This window comes from Mixophyes fleayi, chromosome 11 (genome assembly GCF_038048845.1).
Source record: "Mixophyes fleayi isolate aMixFle1 chromosome 11, aMixFle1.hap1, whole genome shotgun sequence".
Lineage (NCBI taxonomy): Eukaryota > Metazoa > Chordata > Amphibia > Anura > Limnodynastidae > Mixophyes > Mixophyes fleayi.
Window position 1 is genome coordinate 24,266,720 of NC_134412.1, and position 8,382 is coordinate 24,275,101.

Here is an 8,382-nt window from a genome sequence, read left to right on the forward strand (position 1 = left end):
ACTCATATGAAATAAACCTTTAGCAATGTGAAACTAAACACAGTGTTTAAAGTAAGTGTCATGGAACATTCCAGATGTGGACCCACTATGCCACCAGAAATTGGTTCTGGCTGACCGCTGGTGTGGAGCCTAGTGATATAGCTATCACCTGCTCGGTTTTGGATGGATGGTCCTAATTTGTGTGTCTTGAAAGGAATGGGCTTTTGCTGAAGTGGGTAGAGCTTCTGCTGGAAAGTGGGAGTGAATGATGGATCAGATGAAGTTTGTGTCCTGATTTTAACTGGATAAATGCTGGGAGGTATGCAATGGGGCCCCTGCAAGAGAGTGATGTACTTCCCCTCAGGGTAAGCTAAAGGTTGCAGCTTGCAGGCTAGGCTCCCTAGGGAACAGCATATAAAAGAAAGGTGGACACAAGTCAGGGTCAGGGCAGACTGCTCAGGTTCAAAATTAGAACCCAATCCAAGGTTGAGCATGCAGCAAATGGGCAAAGCAAAAAAATAAGGCAGAGTATCAGGATTACAAGCAGTAAAGCAAACCAGGACACTAATTCAGCAGCCACTATTACCATTTAGACCAGTGATGGCTCACCTGTGACACTCCAGGTGTTGTGAAACTACAAGTCCCAGCATGCTCTGCCAGCTAGTTATCTACTGGCAAAGCATGCTGGGGCTTGTAGTTTCACAACACCTGGAGTGTCACATGTTAGCCACCACTTATTTAGACCAATAAAATGCATAACCTGCTGTACAAATAAAGCCTGAGAGAAACAAAAGGATCTATGGATCCCGACCACACCCTTGTTTGCTCACGGGAGAGCTGCTGGTTGCTGCTGCTCTCAGTGATCTCCAAAAGCTAATTGCATTAAGTGAAGTCTGATCCTGGCTATTGTGAATCAACAGAGGAGAGACAGTCAGCAGCACTACCAATACTTTTACTAATCTCAATACTTGGGATCATTTTTTTTTATAAATATTTTTTTTTTATTTCATTCCTATGTTAAAATGTTCAGGACAAAAAATTAACAAAATAAAACTTTATTTAGATTTAAAAAAAAATTGGCATTGCCCATGCTCCACTTCCAAACTGCCCCCTTGCATTGCCTATGCTGCTTATAGTGTACTCTCAACCCAAAGAGGGATACTGAACTTCTATCTAATCCATACCTGTGCATTACATCATCATCACCATTTATTTATATAGCGCCACAGATTCCGCTTTTGACTGCATATCCAGATAAACCTTTACATACGTTTTTAATATATGTGCAATTTTATACTTCATTAAAGAATTATTAGTAATATTATTATTATCATTATTATTGCTTCATATACAATTTGTAATTATTGTCTTTCCACCTCCTGTAAGGGAATCATGGGATCTGTAAAATCCTCACAGATAAACTTGCTTTCTTATATATTTGGTAGAAAAACCACCTATAAATCTATACAGTGCACTTCATTTTAATTTGAACACAGTTAAATATTGAGGACCTCTTAAGTTTTATTTTCACAGATTCTTTACACTTGGGGAAAAAAGTGCTTTTAAGAAAGGCCGCCACTCTGAATATATAAGGGAATTAATTGAAATTAATTTTAAAATATTCACATTATAAACGCTGTGTTGGTTATTGCTTAATATTGTTTGTCACTATTGTAGCGCCTGAGTCCACTAACTTTCAGCTTCTTTGCCATGTATGTAATGTTGTAGAGTGTGTATGTACATATATGAATATTTTGATTAAAGGCAAAGTCGGGATCCCCCCAGGGAAATGAGCTTGACCTTGCCCCTCCACCCTCACACTTCCCATACTCCCCTCTCAAACTGCCCACACTACACCTAGTCCCCACCCAAACTGCCCACACTACACCCAGTCCCCATCCAAATGGCCCACACTACACCCAGTCCCCATCCAAACTGCCCACACTACACCCAGTCCCCACACAAACTGCCCAAACTCCACCCTCCAACTGGACATTCAGTCTCACCTTCTCATAGCTATTCAAAAATAAATATACTTATATAGAGATATAAGCTGGTCGCATACTCTGCAATCCGAGCAGAGAGATGGGGCAGTTGGCCTGATATGGCAGCATGTACGGTTGAATAATGACAACTAACTACGATTGGCCTGTGCATGTGGCCATAGCATCCAAAAATTATTGGGGATCCAAGTTGGCCACTTTTGTGTGTGACACTGATCCTGATGCTCGTCTACTCATGCAATCAAATTGTATCACTCGGATGACTACTCAGACCCATTCCGATAGGGAATATTTAATTTTAAGCATATAAAATCTCATGCAGGTTGTCTGAATGAACTAGGAGAATCCATATCTTATAACCTCTATTGTTGCTTCACTCTGGAGTAGATAAGAGGGTAGGGAGCCTCTAAATGCATAATTGGCCTTCACTGCTTATTTTCTCTGTGTCACCATTTAATTTTGTAACAATTCTTAGCTTTCTTGGAAACAATACTTTTATAAACATACTGAGACATCAAATCAATGCACTGCATAAACAAACAAACACCCTGCAGAGGATACACAGAACCAGAAGAATATGAGATACAAGACAGTGTTTGCAGATGAATGTAACTGTATAATAAACAAAATGAAAAATAAATAAATTTCAGTGCTTGTTTTTTTTTTTTGTGTAAGGAGAGGGGAGATAGATATATAGGGTGTGACATTAGAAAGGAGGGGTGGAGAAGGGAATAAGGGTTTCCTTTTGGACAAGGCTAAACACTAAGAATAGCAGGTTCCACCCGAAGTTTAGAATTGGAATTGCCTTGGGCTAAAACAACGGGAGTGGTGAAATATTGAATTGAAATGGCTCAGGTTTTGTAGATGGAAGCACACTTCTTATTCCTAAGGGCTGAGATGTTTGTTGGGTTCAGGCTTTTCCAGGAGGCAGTGATGAAACAAGTGGCTACACTATTTACATGCTTAATAAATGTATTTAGAGAGGTCTGGAATGGAAAGTGGAAGCAAAATGTACTTGGGTTGGGGAGGAATGTCTGTAGCTGTGACATTTTCAATAAAGTTTCAAAATGTCTGAATAATAGAATAAGGCCACCACATGTGGATGACGGAGCCTGTTCTTGGCAACCTCCCCAACAAACAAAAGAAACACTCTTAAAAATTGCAATTTGCGGTGAGGGAACCATAGTATAGCAGAAGTAGTTGATGAGAAGAGTATGGTTTCAATACCCATTCAGACCCCTGACCCAGGGAGAGAGTGCCATTGTATGTTAATTTTGCAGTCAGGGACACTCAACATGTCTGCTATTATTGGATGCTGAAGGATGTTTAATGGAGCTATAAGATTTTTGTCAGGACCAAATAAACACTGATACCATCTGGTTTTCCAAGGGATATTTCTAAATGTTTCAAATAGATCTAAAAGTCTCAGGGCGATGTTCATTTTAATTGAGGTGTTATGGCCAATCCATGAAAATAAATAATTTGCTCCATGCTAATAAATCTGACTTAATGGTTGCCAAGAGGCGAGAATGACTGAGAAGCATGGTGGTTCAGTGGTTAGCACTTCTGCCTTACAGCACTGTGGTCATGAGTTCAATTCCCAACCATGGCCTTATCTGTGAGGAGTTTGTATGTTCTCCCTGTGTTTGCGTGGGTTTCCTCTGGGTGCTCTGGTTTCCCCCCACACTCCAAAAACATACTGGTAGGTTAAGCGGCTGCTAACAAAATTGACCCTAATCTGTGTCTCTGTGTGTGTGTGTGTGTGTGTGTTAGGGATATAGACTGTAAGCCCCAATGGGGCAGGGACTGATGTGAGTGAGTTCTCTGTGCAGCGCTGCGGAATTAGTGGTGCTATATAAATAAATGTTGATGATGATGACTGACTTTGAAAAGAGATACCAGGTTCTTAGTGATATGGTGGTACAATGGTTAGAATTGTTGCCTCACAGCGTTGAGGTCATGGTTTTTATACCCAGTAAGACCCTGTTTGTGTGGAATTTGTATGTTCTCCCCAAGGGTTGATTGGCTTCTGACAAAATGGACCCTAGTGTGTGTCTGTGTGTGTGTTTTTGTGAATTTATAATGTAAGCTCCAATGGGGCAGGGACTGATATGAATGATTACATATTCTCTGTACAACGCTGTGTTATATGATTGGCGATATATTAATAAACTAAATATAAATATATAATAATTAATGCTCACATATATTTCAGTCATCTGCTTCCATTAGTTGGTAGTATATCACTAAATCCAGACATCTCCTATACCTGTCATTCTGATTCAGCACACTATAGAAATCCAGAAAACTTAAACACATCACCTGTTTTCCATCACTTTCAAAATCCTTTAATTGAATACATGCTCTGTTTGTAACAAATTAACCTCCATTATTCTCCATCCATGACCTCATCTCTCAAACAACCTCAAACTTCTGTCAATAGCAGAAATATGGCTCACACAATCAGACACTGGAAGCAGACAAGGAGGTGGGATTGGACTAACCTTTACCCCCCTGTTGTACATTCACAGTTCTAGCAAATACCCCATCACTCATGTTTTCAACTTTTGAAGTACACGCTATCCAGATTTTAAACCCATTCTCCCTGAGTGTTAATATGGTCGTCCCTCTGGACCACCCAAACAATTCTCTGTCTGGCTCCCTCATTTCTTATCTTTCATCATCCCCACCATCATCTTGGGTAATTTCAACATCCCCATTGATTGTCCATACTTTTCTTGTGCCTCCAAACTTCTATTGCTAACCTCCTTTCTCGGCCTCTTCATATGGACTTACTGTTCTACTCTTTGGGATAGCCACTGACTTGATCTTGTTTTCTCTAGACTATATACAGTTTTTCAATCCTTTAACACTCCGTTCCTTCTCTCAAATCATCAGCTTATCACATGTACCTCTCTGCTGTCAGGTTCTACCAAGTCTACTCATACCTACAGAATTCTCAGTTAATTATAAACAGCTTTCCAACTCCCTGCAACAAACTTCTCTCCCCAATTTCTCCATTATTATCTCCTGGTCTGGCAGTACCAAATCATAGCAACTGCCCTTGTTCAGTTGTCTGAAGCTATTTTTTGACGTAGCGGACAAAAAAACAATGCCTTCACAAACTTTTTCGCAAAGTAGAACAGTATTTTCAGAAGTCTTATACTTCTATTGATGTCTTCAAATAGTGCTATTTACCACTCTTAGAAATGCTCTGTACACTGCCGAACAAATTCGCGACTCTATAAGGAATTTTGAACGGACAGTCAGATTAATGATAGGAGGCAGTGCAAATTTATGAACTGAGTGCTACTAACATTACAGCCTCTATTGTGTAAAACTGATGAAGAGTATATAAGTAATCTATTATTTTATATCTCATTTTATAATATATACATAAGTTTTACAATTAGAATGTTAATAATACAACACGTTTTAAATTAAGCTATATATTGTCTGCTGTTATTCTTGAAGAGATAAGCATAAGTTATTATATGAATATTGATCTTGTGGATTTAAGGGAAAATAAGAATTATATTTCTTAGATTAAATCAGAATTACCTTTGTGAGGAGTTGGTTGACGGTAATAGTCATAATAACGTTATTAAATGTTCATTTATATATTTGCCACACTATTAAGGAGATTAAAACCCCAGTCACCCTAGAAACCCTTTTACAAAAACACTATGGACCTGATTCATTAAGGAAAGTAAGGCAAAAAAGGAGTACATTTTTTCCTGGACAAACCATGTTGCAATGCAAGGGGTGCAAATTAGTTTATTATTTTGCACAAAATTAAATACATCTACATTGGAGAGATCAAGCAGAAACTGCACTACAGGATGAATGTACACAGACACATAATAAAGAAGCCTCTGGACACCCCCTTGGGTAAACACTTCTCTGGACCAGGACACAGTATGACAGATTTAAAAGTCTTCAAACTGAAAGTTTTTTTAAAAAAATGACAGGGAGAGAAAAATCTGGGAATTCAAGCTGATAAGAACATTCCAGTCATTGGCTCAAGGACTCAACCTAACACATGGATTTATGATCCACTACATAGATATACTTCACACCCACAGCAGAGTGACTCCATGGGGTAAATGTATCAAGCTGAGAGATTTCCTGCGGGTTTGAAAAGTGGAGATGTTGCCTATAGCAACCAATCAGATTCTAGCTGTCATTTTGTAGAATGTACTAATTAAATGATAGCTAGACTCTGAATGTTTTTTCAAACCCGCCGGAAAACTCTCAGCTTGATACATTTACCCCCAGATCATTGAACTCCTAGGACTTTCACTCTTCCATCCGTAACGAAATCCTCTGCTTTATTACTTTAGCTTATCTTGATGATGTACCCCCCCCTGTACAAATTGTTTGATGTAACATCTCTTAAATGTTGTGCCCTTTTCTCAGTCATCCATTTGTAAACTTGCCTGATGAAGATGCCTCTGTGCTCTGAAAGCTTGCAAATATAATAATTTATTTTGGTTAGCCAATAAAGGTATCACTCCTATAATACTTTTGTCTTTTTTTGACACAAAAGTATTCAACATCACATTGAAGAGATATTAGCACATGACGAACACTAGATGGCGCAAATAACCAACACTATACACACAGTAACAGGAATAATTTGGACAAGTTTAGCACAAAAGTAACTTTAGCAAATCTGTTGTTTGCAGACTGTGCACCAATTCCATAAACTATTAGGAAAGTAGTTCCATGTTACAGTCTCTACTTCTTCATTTGGCAGCTATGAGAGGCACATATATAGATATAAATATCTGTAAAGCCATTATCCAGAAAGGTGAAAAATTAAATAATTGCTTTTTTTTGTATTAATGCTATAACCACAGACAACAGATATGATCATTGAGAATTTGCTTCTATAGTCACCTTTCGGAAGCAGCGGTAAACAATTTAATGGGGATGGGAATGTCAGGGACAGTGTGGGAAAATTCTTGGGCGTAAATGACCAGGGGGTCCCTGCACATGCAGGTATTTTACTAGAAAGTTTATTTGTAAGTAGTGGGACACAGGCAAAACTGGACTGGGACTAAAAATCGGCCTTGGCATTTAAAGCACACAGGCCCACCTCTGTTGGGTGTGGCCACAATGTGTTGGGGATGTGGTCCAACTAGCCCAGGCATTAAATCAATAGTATCCACATTTTATAATTAGGCCTCCCTCCAGCCCCAACATTAAAATAATAGTATGCACATATGATAAATAGATCTATTTCCCTCCAACTAGCCCTGATATTAAATTAATAGCATTTCCATTTAATAAATATAACAATTTACCATAACCATCCCCGGCATTAAATTATTCATATTCACATTTAATAAACACCACTCCTCCCCAAACTCAGTCCCTCATTCAATCAATAGCCCCAAATCACCCCAGCGTTAAATTAAAGGTCCCATCACTCCATCTTGAATTAATACGCCCCACTATTAAATTAAATTGTCCCACCAATAAATTAAAGTGTGTATATACACACATACATATATATATATATATATATATACACGAAAAATGAAAAGATATACAATGGCGCTTGTTCCAAACTCAAGTCCCAAATAGTCTTTCAAGATTCAACACCAATATCCCTTTCTAGCTTGCAAGTGGCTGCCACGTTGCGAAGTACCAGATGGTAGGTCAGGAAACAATTCTAGAAAGGAAAGACGGCAGGGCGCCTCATAGTGTAGTATTATAGGAACCAAAACCTATAAGTATGGTGGTGATTATTATTATACGTACCAGATACTAGCTTGTTTGTTAAATGTTTCAAATTTTGGTCCTCACACCTTTCCTCAGGACGTCATCAAGGATCTCAAAATATGTACCAGGTACAACAGAATATTATAGAAACCAGCAATAGTGCATTACCTTAATTAAACCTGTGCCTTGGACCCAGTGATGTGTTTAAACGTACCAAACAAAAATAAGAAATAAAGAATAAAAATGTGCTTGACTTGTGGACGTCAATCTGTGTTAACCAAGAGTGTGTAGGAATCCAAAACCATACAACACAATGAAAATCCAAGAACCAATCGTAGGTGTTCCTTTGCACTCACTATCCTAATGGTAATATGCATACCATAAATACAAAATAAAAATAAACACCGCTTTTCTGTCACCGGTCCTGATGACTGCCCTCTGGAAATAGATTCCACTCCATCAGTAGTCTCGGGTAATTCACTGCAGCCGCCGCAGATCAAACCTCTTCCAATATGGAAACATTGTGGGATCAATGTTTCAATAAAATTCAGGAGTCTCCTGGACATTCCGGCAGAGTGGGCAAGTATGCAATATAGTGAGGCTTCTCTGTACAAACTTAATAACACTAAATTGAAGCCCTTCTTTTTAATATCTCCAATTTTCCTTAACC